The sequence below is a fragment of the Calliphora vicina genome, chromosome 5 (genome assembly GCF_958450345.1).
Source record: "Calliphora vicina chromosome 5, idCalVici1.1, whole genome shotgun sequence".
Lineage (NCBI taxonomy): Eukaryota > Metazoa > Arthropoda > Insecta > Diptera > Calliphoridae > Calliphora > Calliphora vicina.
The window spans coordinates 68055735-68074718 of NC_088784.1; positions in this window are offsets into that span (position 1 = coordinate 68055735).

Here is an 18984-nt window from a genome sequence, read left to right on the forward strand (position 1 = left end):
ATGGGAAGCTCGGTATTGATTTTGGACCCATGGTTTCTTCGGCAAACATTCTTAGAATTCATCGTAGATTACGATTTTGATAACCGCTTGGTCCATTTTTTTTATCCATACAAATTACCCACTCTAATGTACATATGTATATACTTTGTGGGGTCGCAAATGAAAAATGTTGAAATTATATATGTTGAACTTATATATACCCTAACCACTCATGGTGAAGGGTATAAAAATAATAATTTGTTGGACCATGTTTTGGCTGGATTAGTGTGTATAAGATTTTTTGACACACTTTATATAAAAGTGAATGCATGTCTGTTTACTTGTTTGTTCCTTATAGGAGGATAAACCACTAAACCGATCCTGTTGAAATTTTTACTGTATGTTACTCAATATCTGAAAGGAACAATAGCCTAATTTTTATTTTACAAATTTAAAGTAAATTGTGCATACAAAGTAAAAAGTTATTATGGAATATCTGTTGAACTATAATAGTGAAATCCTCAAAACTTCGCATGATTTTCTTCGGAACAATTGCGATCAGCTTAGGTAAAAATAAAAATACAAGGTAAATATTTATTTTCGAATATCTGCAGAACTATAATCGTGACAGTCTTCAAACTTTATGTGAATCAATTTCTTTTCAATACATGGAGTTTAACTAAAAATGGAACGGATCAGTACAGGGGGTGTTGCACCTTCCATACAAAGTAAATAGTTATTTCTAAATATCTTGAGAACTATAATTGTGGAGTTCTTAAAATTTTGCACGAAAATGCGTGGTATTAGATTAGTGAGCGTGGCACCACCCATACATTGGTTATTTTTAATACGATAACCCGAAGCGTAAGATATCGTTTATGAAGCCCGATCAACCAGCCGAATCGACACCAAATATCCATGGCGCTAAGGTAATTATCTGTATTTGGTTGAAATCGGACTAGACCATCAAAGGGAACCTGCATCGAACGTTTGATTCGTTTGAAGCGAACATTGGTCTAAAAACGCCCAGAATATGCGGCCATGAAACCGTAATATTGCATCATGACAACACTCGGACACATGTTGCAATACCTGTTAAAAAGTATTTAGAATGAAGTTTTGCCTCACCCGCTTTATAGTACAGACTTTCCACCGTCCGATTACTATTTGTTTCGATCAAAGCAGAACGCTCTCTGGAATACGCTTCACTTTGGAACAGAGTATCCGATATTGACCTAATTCATTCATAGTCCCATTGCAAGAATGATAGAAAAATAGATTACGCATTCAGTATTTAAAATTTTTTTCGTTCTGCGCATGTACGTCACATCAGCCTAGTACTTGAAAAAAAAAACAAAAGTAAAGCATAAACAAACAGTTAAAATTTTGTATAAATTAAAGGAAAATAAAGCATTTTGGTTTTAGTAGTGAAGAATATTTAACAGATTATGTTTTTAAACCAATTTTACAAATAAGTTCTTCTCGATCTTCATGTGGTAGATCTATTTGGCTAAATATAATGTAAGGGACTTTTGTGTTCTTTCCATCCATCCGGTGTGTCATAGACCTTAACGTTTGCTACTCCATCGTTGCGACCAAGTATGTATGACCTTAAACGGAATCGGAACTCTTCTTGATCAGGGTGATCATGTAAACCTCCTTTGGATCGAATTATACAAAAAAACTTTTCGAGTACATCTTAATTAAGGCGATAAGTCAGAACGTATTCACAAATATACCGTGTGTTTTAATCCGGGTTCTACGGCCATAAAAACTTAACAATTGCTTTAGAATGTTTGGGTCCGTTGGAAACAAAAAAAAAATCATTTCGCACGCCATAGAGTTGTTGGTGCTATTACAATTTTTTACAATGCATTTCATGTTTGCAATATATACACTTTTTAAATTGTTTACAACATTTTATCACGTTTTTACATATATATTTTTAAAAATTTTTATTTTCAAAATAATAAAATATTGAAAATTTTATTGCTGATGTGACGTAGTACATTTTTTATTTATTATTTATTAGCCTATGGAAAATTATCCTTACAGGCAATTAAAAATTATTAAATTAAAAAAACTTATTATAAAAATTATGAATTCAAATAAGCAATAATGTTGTTTTTAATTATATTGTTACTTAATGAAAAATCAATTAACATGTAAAATTTATTAAATTCCATACACATTCTCCTTATTGGATCAGCATTGGCAAAGTTCGCTCTAATAAATTTCACTGATAATGGAACAAAATGACGTGATGGTCGTTGAGGCACATTAAATGAGATATTTTGGATTAAAAAACCGGAACTTACACTACCATTGATTATGTTGCAAATAAATGAAATGTTTAACATTGATCTTCGGCTCTTCAGGGTTGGAAGTTTAATTAAAGCCAATCTTGCAGAATATGAAGGTAGATTTATTGGGTTGAAATTTAATCCACGAAGACAAAAGAGTAGGAACTGTTTTTGTACAGATTCAATAGCGTCAGAATGCTTTTTATATATAGGGTCCCATATTACGGATCCGTATTCCAGGATAGGTCTTACCAGGGATGTGTATAGAGATTTAGTGGCATAAGGAACTCCCTAGCCCAACGTTTCATAAATCCTAGTACACCTCTGGCTTTATTTGCTGTCATTGTTATATGTGAAATAAAATTTAGCTTGGATCCAGTAAAATTCCCAGATCTAAAAATTTATCGACCATTTCAAGCTGATGTAGTTCAAAAACATAGTGTGCCGGTATTGGATTCTTTCTAACAAATCGCATATATTTGCACTTGTTTAGGTTTAATTCCATATGATTTTCTTTACACCATGAATAAAACGAATTTAAATCATCTTGAAGAAGTTGCTGATCAAGAACTTGACGATAGCTTAAAAATATTTTAACGTCGTCTGCATACATTAAGACATTGGAACCACGAATAACTTGAGGAAGGTCATTTATAAACAGTGAGAAAAGAAGAGGACCAAGATGACTGCCCTGTGGTACACCAGATGATACCTTTATATTTTTAGAACGAATATTCTTAAAAAGTACAGCTTGTATTATATTTGTTAAATACGAGAAAATCCACTGTAATGTACTGTTGGAAAACCCCAATAAACAAAGTTTCTTTCTCAAAAGCATATGATTGACTTTGTCAAAAGCTTTGCTGAAGTCTGTATATATCACATCTATTTGCTGATGTTGAAGAAATCCGTGATAAATTTCGGATGTTAGGTGAAAAAGATTTGTTGTAGTTGAGCATCCTTTCTGAAAGCCATGTTGATAAGGAGATATTAAAGTTGAGACTTGATAGCATAATTGTTCAGTTATGATTTTCTCGAATAATTTGGGTATTATACTTAATTTAGCAATACCTCGGTAGTTTTTAATATCAGACTTATTTCCTGATTTAAATAATGGAACAATAAAAGAATCCTTCCAGACGTTAGGAAAATTACAACTCTTTATTGATTTGTTAAATAAATACGTAAGAGGGATAGCAATATTGTCAGCACAATTGATTAAAATACTGCTGGGGATTTTATCAGGACCAAAATTATGCGAAAATTTTAGTTTCTTTAATTCCATGGTTATATTACAAACATCGATAAAGTGTATCGTATATGGTAGATATCGTATATGGGTAGTCAGCAGAATCATTATAAGTTGCATTTGAATAAGTTGTTGAGAAAAAATCCGCAAATAGATTGCTTATAACTGCATCATCACTAGATTCATTTCGGTTAAACTTCATAGATGAGGGGAAGCCAGTTGATTTTCTTTAGGAGTTGACAAATTTGAAAAACGATTTAGGATTACGTTTAAAATTGTATTTAACTTGTATTGAATGTATTTTTTTAAAAAAATAAAAAACATGCGCAATGCGTAATCTATTTTTCTATTATTCTTGGTCCCATTGTAATAAATATTTCGTATGTTACTGATATTTCCATCATGTATCTTAAATCTAAATTGGATGATAACGAAATTTCCTATATTGTGCCTATAGGAAAAATGTAAGAAAAATTATATAAAACTAAAAAAGGAGCTTTATGTTACTTTCATGCAACTAGGGTAATTAATTTACAGACCTTTTTGATTTCCGGGAATCGGGAAATTGTTTTCTACATTCCCGGGTACCCGGCGGCTATTACCGAAATATATAATGATACTGTAAATTAGGAATATTATAGCTAAATTTCATATAAAAACTTAGTGTTATAATTATTAAATATCAGAGCTTCGAATTAATTAATAAAATTTTAACTTAATTCACTAAAACCTAATTCCATAATTATAAAATGTCAGCCTTTCATTCCATAAATCTATTCCTAATATTTAATTTTTTAGATTCATTCCAAAGCCTTTGTTTGAACTGAATTAATTTTAAAGTTAATCAAAAACAGAATTTATTCAAACTTTAAATGATTAAATTTTTAATTAAATCAAATCATTTACAAAATTAATTGAAAAAATTGTCTTAAACCTTTTTGTACTAGATTTTAATTGAAGAAAAATTTAATAATTTATTAAATTTTTGAAGCTATTTTGTTATGGATTTCAAGAAGAAATTTAAAGAAATTAGAATGATTCAAAATGAAATAAATTCTATAAATAATGAATTCTCTTTTTAAATTTTCATACGAAAAACCCCAAATCTATATAAATAAAAATCAAATGTCATTCGTTGGTAATGGCATCAGTTGAGAACGGCCGGACCGATTTAGGAACATTTTTTTTTTAAATGTTGGTTATAGTACAACTTAGGTTTTCACGGAATGAAAAATTGACCACGCCCACTTTTTCCGATTTATCTAAAATCGGAAAACGGCTGCACCTATTTGGCTAATTTTTTGTTTAAATGTTCGTAGTAAAATTCGTAAGAAAAATTTTCGATATATGTATCTAAAATCGCAGAACGCCTGGACCAACGCCAATAGTCCACAATAGTTTTTTACGCCCAATAATACGCCCACTTATCAAATGCATCTGTAAATATGTGACCAATGGTAGTGACATGGTAACTTCATATGGGCCGCTATGTTAGCAGCAACGATGCCATATCCAAGTGTTGTTCACATCTGGAAAATGGTCAAAGAGTGTACTTTACTGAGGAGAATGTATTACAATGAGTTGATCGACCGCCATCTACAACATTGACCAGATTTTTTTAAATGTGCCGGAATGATAAAATTGCTCGAATTGCTATACTCCGAAATGCCAAGATATTATACTTGGAATCAATCGTCAAAGAAATTTCAACGGCGGAAATTCAGTTCCAGGTTTACCCTATTTATTTTCCAACGACGCATTAGGTCCATCCAAGAATCGATGAGTTTTTGTATTTGCGTTTGCAAAGTTCACCGAATCATAATCCGAACTCATCCGAAAGCTGTTTACAAACATTGCACAAAATTACAATAATCACGATTGGTTGAGCAAACGTGCTATATTGACTGCGAAAAACATTGATGTCGACGAATTGAATTTTAAGATTCAAATTGAAATTGCTGTCGAATTGATGACGTGCAAATCGGTGGATTCCGTTACGTCCCAAGATGATGTTGTCAACTATCCAATCGAGTTTTTAAACTCGCTGGTATTACCGTATTAAAGCCTCACAATCTCCAACTGAAACTTTGATCGGTAACCATAATGTTACGAAACGGCCAATAAGCGTTTAATCAAGAAAAGGAGCTCGATCTGTGATCACTCATATTTCTGAACAAAAATCGATTTTTTATATAAAAACTCAAAATATCTAAATTCGCTAATAACATGGCCAATAAGCGTTTAATAAAGAAAAGGAGCTTGATCTGTGATCACTCATATTTCTGTCCAAAAATCGATTTTTTTATATAAAAACTCAAAATATCGATTTTTTTATATAAAAAATCCAAATATCTAAATTCGCTAATAACTTGGCCAATAAGCGTTTAATCAAGAAAAGGAGCTCGATTTGTGATCACTCATATATCTGGCCAAAAATCGAGTTTTTTATGCAAAACCTCAAAATATCTAAATTCGCTAATAACTTGGCCAATAAGCGCTTAATCAAGAAAATGAGATCGATCTGTGATCACTCATATTTGTGAACAAAAATCGATTTTTTTTATACAAAAACTCAAAATATCTAAATTCGCTATTAACTTGGCCAATATGCGTTTAATCAAGAAAAGGAGCACGATCTGTAATCACTCATATTTCAGACCAAAATTCGATTACTTATATAAAAACTCAAAATATTTACATATATTCTGTTGTTAGACTTGAGTTTTTTTACAACAGACTTAGGTTCTTTGTCTCTCAGTAACGCTTCTATGTATATTTTATTCTATGACCACAAGATTCGTGTACATCAAACATAATCCAAACCTATATATGCAAATAAAAATTATCATTCAACAATACGTTTTTTTTTTCTTTTTAACTATTTTTACCCATTTCAAACTGCGTCTCTCAAATTCACAAATCGAACACAAGCAGTTTTTTTAATTTGGACAGGATAACGTCTGTCGGTCAGCTAGTAAATAATAATAATCGGGTATCGGGTAGTGAAAAATTGGCAAAATTCCCGGGATAAAAACTCTAGTCACAAATGACTAATGCTGGCAAAATAAAAATCGAGCCATCCTAATGTACAACAATATGTTTGTATGGACAGGATTTTGAATGGCAAAATAGTCATAAACGACGAAGGATATTAACATATACATACATACATACATACATGTGAACATGTGATAGTTAGACTATCATAAGCGCGAAATACAAGTGCATACTAAATTTTTACAAACATTTATGCATGTAAAACAAACCAAAATTAAAACAAATTTGAAAGTATAATTGGCCATTCTCGTATTACTATACCTTATACCTGTTAAGCATATTATTACACCTATTTCTCTAACATTTAATAGAATTTATCACAAGTGAAACATGAATGAATCGGTGGACTCCTTGAAATGCCTGTAAGTTGACATAATTTATGTGGTATGAAAAAGCAGTCAAATACAGGACTAACTATAGCCCTCTTGCGGTTAGTGTAGTGTATTCCTAATGTATAGAAGTGCCTTATGGGAATTTGCAATGTGTGGTTTGTTTTGATTTCTCCTTCTGTCATGTTTTCCATATTTGACTTTGTTTTCTCCTGTTGTTGCTGCTGGTTCTTCAATTTCTTGTGTTTTTTTCCTCTATAATGTCAAGGTTTTTTGGCTGTCTTTCAACTAATAGAATATGCAGCAGTATGCACATTTTTCTCCATTTGGGTAAAACTTTCGTTTACTTCCATATTCAAACACATGCTAGTTATACCCTCCAATGAGTGAAACAGGTTATATATGAATAAGTTTGTCATTCCGTGTGTAACATTGAGAAATATACATCTGCGACCCAACAAAGTATAAACATTATTGATCCTTATGAAATTCTAAGTCGTTTAAGCTATGTCCGTCTGGCTGTATAAACCACTCTCACGTCTAAAGTACACAACCGAGAATAATTAAATTTATACCAATATGACTATAATTTGTCTAAACAGTCTGCAAATTCGGGATAGTAGACTTGGAGTTCTGTATCAATTGCGGAATTTCGCTTTTTTCAGTTTATTCAAGAAACTAAACCGGGTTTGAGTTACGCGAATATATGCTGTGCAACCTCCTCCATTTTCGAAATAACGGTAAATCTATACGAGCTAACCTATAAAAATACGACCTAACCTAAAAAAACGGTTAGTCCCCTTTTACAATGCAGAAATTCAAAAGCCGGAAATTTTTCTCATTCTCTTTTGAACATTCAGCACCACTGAATTCAGTGTACCCGAATTAGTTTAACCCACTGGAAAAATTTCGTGTACAGTGTTATTATGTCGATAAGTTTAATAATTTATAATACATACCATTAGTACCAATTTCCCTTCTCTTATTTTAATTTTAAAAATATTTGTGATTACAGTAGCCCGTTTCTCTATTTCTCGAATCGAAAAACTTTCCGCATGAAACGATTGAATTGCAACAAAAACAGTGTAAAATGAAACAAAATATGTTTTTTCTCGCACAAGTGTTTCTGTATCTTGAGTTTGCGAGAATTATCTGTCATTTAAATAATTTTCCAGCTATTATTGGAAGGATGTGAGAAAAAGTGTTTCTGTAACAATATTTTGCGAAAAGTTTCTCACAAGAACTGTCAAAACAAGTCACATTTGAAATTGGTGTGAGAAAAACTAAATCAAGGTGTATTCAATAAGGTGAAGTTACGAGCACAGCTGATTTTTGTTTGTTTATTTATGTTGTGTTTGAAAGTGTCAAAAAGTTGTTTACTATTTGTTGTTGACATTCGAAATATTTAAAATGAAAATAATAAAAATCTGAAAATTGTTTAAATAAATTTGTTCAAGCAAACAAAAACCATAATATCTGCAAGAAGAAAAAAAGCAATATTGGAAATTGATTGGTGAAAATGCATCACATTTATAGCTTTTGCTGAATTTTAATACCAAACTCCTTAGAAGAATTTGGTTGTGTATTTTGGACGTGGTTTTGTATTTAGGACAGACGGCCATATGTACATAAATGGATAGTTTGATAGTTCCGCTGGAATCACCTAGCTTTCTATCCCCGCTGGCCGTTTTTAATATTAAATCTTCGAAAAAAAAACAGTGCAAACTACAAATAATTGATTTTTTATTTGTCTGTTTTTAATATTTTTCATATAAAAACTTGTAATTTATTTATTTTTTAATTGTTTGTTTTTTATATTTTTTGACATTTTCAATCTCTTGACAAATAACAAATATTGTCTTTGTTGTATTTGTTGCCGAGACGCTCTCACCTGATTAATACGCCTTGAACTAAATTTTAAAAAATATAGATATTTTTAACTTCGTATGTATAAATATGGAACCCAAATCAGCCGAAAATGTAAGTAGTACAGAGTTTGAATAAAATAATTATATATACACATGTAAGTACACAAAAATGTGTTTCAAAATTATTTTTTTAAATTCAGCAGTTATAAGCGCCACACTATACTTTTTGTTTTATATTCAAATGATGACAATCAATAAAACACAATTGTTATATTTTGGCATTTTAAATTTTTTAGCCTTTCACTGTTTTCGTTTTATTATAATTTCTTTCTTTCGTTGACGTTTGTCTTGCATTTGACACTTAATTACTGGAAATATTCCAATAAGAACAGAATCTGTGTTGTCTGTTTTCGCATTCAAATACAGAAACACTTTTTTCTCGCACATCGTGAAACGATGGAATTTTTTGTTTCACACTTCATGTGAGAAGTTTTCCGATGCGAGAAATACAGAAACGAGCTACAGATTGAGCTTATTTTCCCTAAAGTCACAGTTTGTTCGTAGTTATTAACGATAATTTAGTTTTTATACTAAAATTTATCCTGTCCAAATTAAAAAAATGCTTGTGTTCGATTTGTGAATTTGAGAGAAGCAGTTTGAAATGGGTAAAAATAGTTTAAAAAAACCGTATTGTTGAATGATAATTTTTGTTTGCATATATAGGTTTGGATTATGTTTGATGTACAACGAATCTTGTGGTCATAGAACAATGATGTTCATTTCATTGTGCTTTCGCGCTGAGTAACAACACCAGTGTTGCCACCAAGAAAATTATAAACTACACATGCCTCATGCCTAAATTACACATACGAGAAAAAATTACACATGTAAATAAATTTTCATGATTTCAATAGGAGAAATTATCTAAAATTGTCATGAATATAAAAGGTTTGCCACAGTGGACTCTGGGATGTTTGGACCAAATACGATCACTTTATTGTCAATGGACAATTTTCACTTGCGGTGATTTAAATTTATCCAGGAATTGGATATATGAGGGGTATTAAAGCTAGGTTAGCAATCTCTTTTTTTAGTGAACTTTTCTAATTTAATGAATTCTTGAGATCAGTCAAATATGTCAATCCCAAATACGCTTTTAACAAATATTAATCAATGTCCATTCGGAGATTGTTCCATTGGAAATTGTTACATTTCTATTAAAAATTTAACAATACTCAGAAAGTGATCCTGATCAGATTAATATACTTTAAGGTGGGTGTTGGGACAATATTTTTGTATGTTGCAAACAATAGCTCTAACTCATTATACCTCCCCCACTATGGTGGTGTAGTTTGTAAACATGCACTTTTATTAATAAAACTTTTTTGTATACTAATAAATTTTTTTATATTTTAATTTGATCTTATAGAATATTTGGGAATTTATTGGCAATCTTAAAGGATATTAAAGGATAAACATTTTAAAGGACATTTTTGACATCTTTTGATCCTGACAGTATAAAATAAAGAAAATACAAAATATTTTACAACTCTTCTTGTTCTTTTAACATACAATTTGTCATTGTTGGAATAGCAGGAGTATTTTTAAATATTTTTAGAAAAATGTACTTCTTTAAAACTTTGAAATCCTTAAAAAAGGACACAGGATCACGAAATGAAAAACTGAAAACACAGTTTTTCTCCATTTATAGTTTCAGACGTATGTATATCATCCGGTTCGTGTCTGACGTTACCCAGAAATAACTGCAAATACCGTTACCGATATAATAGTTTATACCGTTATCTGTAAATACCGTTACCCTTATTCTATAAACAATCTAAAATTATAAAAATACAAATTTTCGATTTTGGGTTATCTTGAAAATTAAAGTTTTTCGAATAACAATTTGTAAAAATATATAGTTATTGAATAGTATTTGTTGTTTTATATTTTTTCATGTTGGAATTAAAAGTCTTATATATAAACTAAAATTTAGTTTCTATTACCAATATTACGCAAACAAAACTATCACAAACGGCGAAATGTCCACTTGGAAAACTAAACATAGCAATCTCCAAATTACTTATCGTATTTTTCTGCAAACCTTAATGTTAATTTAGTTCAAACTTAATTCATATCTTCATCTTATATATAAATAGGCCACACGTTTTTTTGTGGTACACTTTTAAGTATGTTATTGTCCACCAATATTAATAAAACATATATGGTTTTCGAATTTCGGCCACCGGGCGATCCTAGTACACATAATTCCATTATACTGAGTAACAAACGAGTACAATATAATAAATATATATACATTTAGATATACTGGATTTATCAACTAAAATAGAGGATATATGTAGCTACTTTTCCTCATATAAATGTACATATTTATTTCAGTCGGTTTTGAAATCTGAACAATCCATAATTCATTCATTCAATTAAAATCCAAAATATAAATAAAAGACATACATTGACAATATATTTTGGATATAATTGGAATTTAAAATTACACATGAATTAAACATTCACTCAATTACACATGGGCTACACATCCAAGTTAAAATTACACACAATATGTGTAATTACACATGAAGTGGCAACACTGAACAACACACATATTCTTATTCTCTTTAAAAGAGCGTAACAAATGTCTCATTTTTTCAGAAATTCATTAAGCATTGTTGTTGGTTGGTTTTTGGACGAAGCAAAGCAAACACACGCGTTTCAATTACAATTGAACACAAAACAACAAAGTCAGAAATAAATAAAAAAATTTAGAGAATTTCGGCCGTATAATGTGTATTCTTTTATTTCCTTAAAATTTAAATTACATTCATTTAATAAATCGGTTATATCTGGCAAAAATTCTAAATCTAAACATTCTTTATTTTGTTCTTATAAATTATGTTTGCTGGGTAGCTCTCTCACCAATACATCTTCATTTTTATTTTTGAACATCTCTGTCATAGAATAAAATATACATAGAAGCGTTACTGAGAGCCAAAGAACCTAAGACTGTTGTCAAAAAACCTAAGTCTTACAACAACAGAATACACGTAAATCAATGTACATATTTTGAGTTTTTATATAAGTAATCGATTTTTTGTCAGAAATATGAGTGATAACAGATCGAGCTCCTTTTCTTGATTAAGCGCTTATTGGCCAAGTTAATAGCGAATATTGATATTGTGAGTTTTTGTATAAAAAAATCGATTTTTGTTCACAAATATGAGTGACCACACAAAATCGATGGCGGAATTTGGTTCCCCTTTCTAGATACTGAGATAGCCGAAATTTGAGCTCGATTAAACGACATTAACCCGTGCCGCTCGTCGCTCAAAGTTTTGAGGTGCATTTAAGAGGTGAAAAAATGCAATTTTTTTCAGTTTTTGTAAAAATTTTGCCATTAAAAAATTACTTTTGCAATTTAATTTAAAAGAATAGACATGTACACGCAATTGTCTCTCTGAGATATAAACGACTAAAATTGGTTAATAAATGTTAAAGTTATTAAAAATTCCCCAGGCCATTAACGTGTCTCAGGTCACTAGAACAAGAAATGTAGGAACAGAATTAACATATTTCAAGAAATATTAAAATAAAAGCTCATTTTTGATTAACTTGTGTATATCAATATTTACTTGTATATGACGTTTTGTCTTCGTAGGATATCGTTAACCAATTCGCAGGTGTGACAAAAAAAATATTTTTTTTAACCGCAGTTTCCAATATCCATTTTAAATTTTGTTAAACAAATTTCAGAATTTTTTGATCGTCACATTGGGATTTATTGAGAATATAATAGGGAATAAAAATATGAAAAAAGTATGTCAAAACCTCCTATAGTTTTGCCGTACCTTCGATTTAAATTTTGCGATTTTCGAGAAAAATAATTTTGTTTACCATATTTTGGGGAATGAGCCCAATTTCCTTACTGACTGATCACAGATCGAGCTCCTTTTCTTGATTAAACGCTTATTGGCCAATTATTAATGATTTAAGATATTTTGAGTTTTTATATAAAAAAAATCGATTTTTGGCCAGAAATATGAGTGATCACAGATGGAGCTCCTTTTCTTAATTAAACGCTTATTGGCCAAGTTATTAGTGAATTTAGATATTTTGAATTTTTATATAAAAAATCGAATTTTTGTCAGAAATATGAGTGATCACAGATCGAGCTCCTTTTCTTGATTAAACGCTTATTGGCCATGTTATTAGCGAATTTAGATATTGTGAGTTTTTATATAAAAAATCGAATTTTTGACAGAAATATGAGTGATCGAGCTCCTTTTCTTGATTAAGCGCTTATTGGCCAAGTTATTAGCGAATTTAGATATTTTGAGTTTTTACATAAAAAATCGATTTTTGGACAGAAATATGAGTGATCACAGTCGAGCTCCTTTTCTTGATTAAACGCTTATTGGCTAATATATTTTGAGTTTTTATATAAAAAATCGATTTTTGGACAGAAATATGAGTGATCACAGATCAAGCTCCTTTTCTTGATTAAACGCTTATTGGCCAAGTTATTAATGAATTTAGATATTTTGAGTTTTTATATAAAAAATCGATTTTTGACCAGAAATATTAGTGATCAAGCTCCTTTTCTTGATTAAACGCTTATTGTTTTAATGTTGTATTTATTTTTTTTTATACTTGTTTTAATTCATGTTATTTTTGTTTATTTTATGTTACTTTACCTTTTTAGAAATGAATTGTATTGATTTTTTTAAATAAAAGTATATTTTTTGGTTAAAAATTATGTAAAAGTTTGCATATTTTTTAAATTTTAAGAGCATATTTTAAAGTTTTTACTGCATATTTAAAGAGCATAAAACGCTTTTTTTAGAGCATATTTCCCTGGTAATCACAAATCAAGCTCCTTTTCTTGATTAAACTCTTATTGGCCAAGTTCTTAGTGAATTTAGATATTTTGAGTTTTTATATAAAAAAAGCGATTTTTTATCAGAAATATGAGTAATCACAAATCGAGCTCCTTTTCTTGATTAAACGCGTATTGGCCAAGTTATTAGTGAATTTAGATATTTCGAGTTTTTATATAAAAAATCGATTTTTGGAAAGAAATATGAGTGATCACAGATCGAGCTCCTTTTCTTGATTAAACGCTTATTGGCCAAGTTATTAGTGAATTTAGATATTATGAGTTTTTATATAAAAAAAATCGATTTTTGGTCAGGAATATGAGTGATCACAGATCGATCTCCTTTTCTTGATAACCCCTTTTTGGCCAATTATTAATATTTTAAGATATTGTGAGTTTTTATATAAGTAATCGAATTTTTGTCAGAAGTATGAGTGATCGCAGATCAAGCTCCTTTTCTTGATTAAACGCTTATTGGACAAGTTATTAGTAAATTTAGATATTTTGATAATAAGCGTTTAATCTTTTTCTTGATTAAACGCTTATTAGCCATGTTATTGGCGAATTTAGATATTTTGAGTTTTTATATAAAAAAATCGATTATTGGCCGTTTCGTAACATAATGGTTACCGATCAAACTTTCAGTTGGAGATTGTAAGGCGGTAATCCGGATAATTCCAATGAGTTTAATTGTGCGCAATGTTTGTAAACAGCTTATAGACTCTCTAACGAGTGTAGCGTCTTCCAGGCAGAGATCTTAGCGATTTGGATTTGATAAAGGCACACGTCAATAGAGGGGCTGCAGTGACAATATATGTAGACAGTCAGGCGTCACTAAAGGCTCTGGAGTGTCATCTAATACACTCCAAACTAGTAGAAGACTGTAGGAGAGCTCTAGATAAGCTATTGGTAAACTACTCAGTAAGATTGTGTTGGGTACTAGGGCACTGCGATATACAGGGAAATGAGGTAGCAGATGAACTGGCTAGACATGGCTCTGATCTGGATCATGATACTAGGGAACGGGATGTTAGACCACCCATTTGTTACTACTATAGGCTAATTTACGAAAAATTCCGCGACTATACAAATCAATCCTGGGGCAGTAGGTCAGATTGCAAAGTGTCCAATGCCTTATGGCCAAAACTGGATGCAAACGCGACTGGAACATTGATAGAGTTGGATAGGTATAATCTCAGGACTTCTGTAGAGTGTGTGGGGGAGCTAGAGACAGTAGAGCACATTATGTGCAACTGCCCTGGGTACAGGGTCACAGACTTAGATGGCTAGGAAATAGATTTCTGGACGAACTTGGTAGTGTTGCTGGCTGCAAACTAAGTAACATACTAGGTTTCATTAAGGGAATAGGGTGGCTATTTAAGGGACGTTCTACAGCGATTCCAAATCCGTGAAAAGATCTATCTATCTTTCTTTCTTTCTCTTTTCAACAGGCGGTACTTTGGTATCTTATATTACTCTAAGGCTATCCTCTTTGTCAACCTATTTGAAGGTAATCACAATGGACCTCAAGGTCTCCGAGTGGAAGTGGAAGTGTACATAGTGTACACCCCTTCCTAACCTAACCTTGTAAACAGCTTTCAGATGAGTTCGGACTTTGATTCGGTGAAATTTGCAAACGCAAATAGAAACACTCATCGATTCTTGGATGGATCTAATGCGTCGTTGGAAAATAAATAGGGTAAACCTGGAACTGAATTTCCTTCTTTCCGCCGTTGAAATTTCTTTGACGATTGATTCCAAGTATAAGTTCGAGCAATTTTATCATTCCGGCACATTTAAAAAAATCTGGTGAATGTTGTAGACGGCGGTCGATCAACTCATTGTAATACATTCTACTCAGTAAAGTACACTCTTTGACCATTTTCCAGATGTGCGGCTAAATGAACAACACTTGGATATCTTTCATGAAAAAATGTGCCAAATGGCATCGTTACTGCTAACATAGCGGCCCATATGAAATTGCCATGTCACTACCTTTGGTCACATATTTACAGATGCATTTGATAAGATTACTTATATAGTTAAGTGATCACAGATTGAGCTTATTTTCCCTAAAATCGCAGTAATTTCGAAGTTAATAATGATTTACGATATGTGAGGTTTGTATACTAAAATCTTTTTTTGTATAACATATAAGCTTATTTTCTTTAAATCGCAGTATTTTCGAAGTATTTAACAAACGATTTCGGAAATCTTGAAATAATTATAAAATTTGCAAAATTTTATAACGTAAAGTTGTTATTATAATTGGTAGTTATGGTCGCCCATTTATACAATTTAATGTTATTCGAATTAAAATCAATAACTTAAGGTTATGGTAGGCACGACTAATTGAACTTTTAAACCCACCATAAAAACTCTTTAATTTAAACAAGATATTCTCTTAGTCGCTTTTATTCATATAAATAACGAGAAACTGTTTGTTGTAAATTGCAATTTGATACGACAACTTCGAGTTCAATGTCAAGACAATTTGCAAGGATGTCGACAATTCGCCATGGCACAATTGTCATATCTTAATGCAGTCATTATTATCATACACTGAAAGAAATACATGTAATTTACATATATTTACTTTTTGTTTCAAGAGACACCAGGAAATTATTTTAATTTAACGGAAACTTCAGCCCTTATAATAAACGGAGGATTACGAAATTAGTATAATTGTAATTTTATGTTATAATTCGAATCTAAAATTGGGTACAGTGGTTGCACTATAGTCTAAATGGCAACACTCCAAGTAATTTAAAATAAATGTAGACTAGAGTGCTACAAAAAATTAAATTCCGAATTTTGAACGCAGCCAACTCCATGGAATTGTTCTATGTATTGTAGAAATGAGTTCTGTAAAATATTAGAATGATAGAATACGTTAACTGGTGGCGCAACGATTCTGAAGTTTAGAGATGCATTTACAAGGGGAAAAACGCATTTTTTAAAGTTATAAAAAACTTTCTCAACCATTAACGTGTCTCAGACCACTTGATTAAGAAATGCATGTACGCCGTCAATGCATGGATTGTCCATCCCCTTACAAATAATCCTCTTCAATCGGATGCCAAGGGTGGCGATCAATTGAAGAAAAAAAGAACAAGGAGGAAGAGTCAGACACACATCCTCTAATCAAGATACGCCAAACCATTATTCATTCTTAACAAGATTTCTAAGAATGCTGCCAGCGGGGTCCTCATGAACGCGATGAATACCAAACTTTGGTAGATAAGTATCTAAGGCAGCAGCCGAAGACACCGAATGTTCCAATCATAATCGCTCTCAGACGGAGGGAGAAAAATCGCCTAAAAGGAGAAAGATTACCGACAAACAGGAACTGGAATGGGGTACCATCGAATCGAAATTAACAAATTTTCCACCTTCTCTGCGAATGCCCAGTCCTAGGTGTCAAGGTGAGCTAGCCCAGGCAATACATTCTGCTGGCTTCGAACTGGCTTCGAATTCCAAGGACATATTCAGATTTTGAATATGAATATATTTGAATACGAAAAAAGGGAAAAAACTCCTGGGGAATTTTTACTCATCACCCCTATCGTGAATAAGTATTTCACATGAAATATGTTCCCTCTTCCCATTTTTTGTTCATCAACTTTATTCACGTGAAAATCACGATTGCAATTTTACCTTCAAGGGAAATGGATATTTCATGGGAAAATAAATTTCACATGTTTTGCCGATAGGGGTGCATAATTGTCTCCTGAAATTTGGAGACAACTATCCACCAATCAATTCCAAACGTATTTCTCGATCGATTGGTTATGTTTCCAATTACATGGTCTTTGCGATGCGTCTGAATATCAACTCATAATTCCATATGTATACACCTGATATCGTGCCGCTTCATACATACATGACCGGTTTATGGGCAGCTGACATAAAAAGCTTTAGAGTCAATTTCCTCAAAACTTGTGGTTTTAAATACAAGGATGGGTAAAGGATTTTGAATGAAACACAGGTTTTCGGATAAAAAAATAATTTAATTTGTCAACATGTCTCCTTTGAGCTCTATACACTTTGTCCAACATTTCTCAACTTTGTATTCCTTTCAAAAAATAATCAACTGTCGTAGGCCAACCACGATAAGCCTACGACAGTTTCCTACTAGATTAAAGGAACAGGTTACATTTTATCATTAATGTAGTACGAAACTGTCGTAGGCGTAAAACACTTACGCCAACCATAATAAGGGTGAATATTTGGCGGTCGTCAAAATAGTTATTTTTTTGTGAGACGATTTCATCGTTATAGTCAAATCTCTTTCGGGGCTAGATCCAGATAATAGGAAGAAAGAGGGAACAATTCGTAGACTAATTCATTGAAATTGATGGTGCAGAGTTCCTATAGTATTAATGATATCAATCTTTTCCATTTTCTCCTCAAGTCACGTGGTAATCTGCTATCAATGGTTAAAGGGTATCCATCAAAAGTTCTGTCTGCGATGGAAATACAAATACCTAAGGGAAGTCCATAACAGAGTAAAATGGCAAAATCCAGAACTCCTGGGGGCTTACTCCCTAATTCGATTTGAAAGGAAATCTTTTCGAATTACAATGTATTTAGCACATATTTTCGAACATTTTCGTTTTCGGATTGAGTTACGCAGTAACCCCCCTGGCTACAAGGTAGTGTTAAAAAATCTATAACGGTTCCGACAGGCGTAATAACATATCGTAAAACTAATCCTTATGTTAGCTCCTTTCTAACTTTTCGGTTTCTCTTTCAAATAAATGCACTTCTTTTCAAACTCATTTCTATTCCAGCTATAACACCAAAAGTGAATGTGTAGTCCACAACTTCACATGCTCTGAATCTACTAGACTCCGGATCGACACTTAGTCGAGTGACAAAGAAGTCCGTCGACATTTAAGCTCTTACAGCATTTACGTTTCATTAGGAAACTGTTTGTCCGATCGTGCTTAAATAAAGATTCAATTCATCATAGAAAATTTAAGGAAATTTGGCGGGTTGATAATCGGATAAAGATTCATACTCCATATTAATCTCTTCCCTAATCTTACAAAAAGAATTCCAGCGATCTCATACTTACAGATTATAAATTGTACGAATAATCGGTGCCGACCTTTAACAAATGGTCATTTGTGAGGGCGTTTTTTCTTGAACTGGTTTTCCTACCGCGTAAAGTTCGTTGTTTGGCTGGACTATTTGGGTGAATTTGTATGCAATGCAACCTTAAAAAGTAGAGCGATTCTTAACGCAACCGTGTAAACTTTGATAATGTTTCATATCGCAAAATGTATGAAAAAGTAAAACAGGCAGT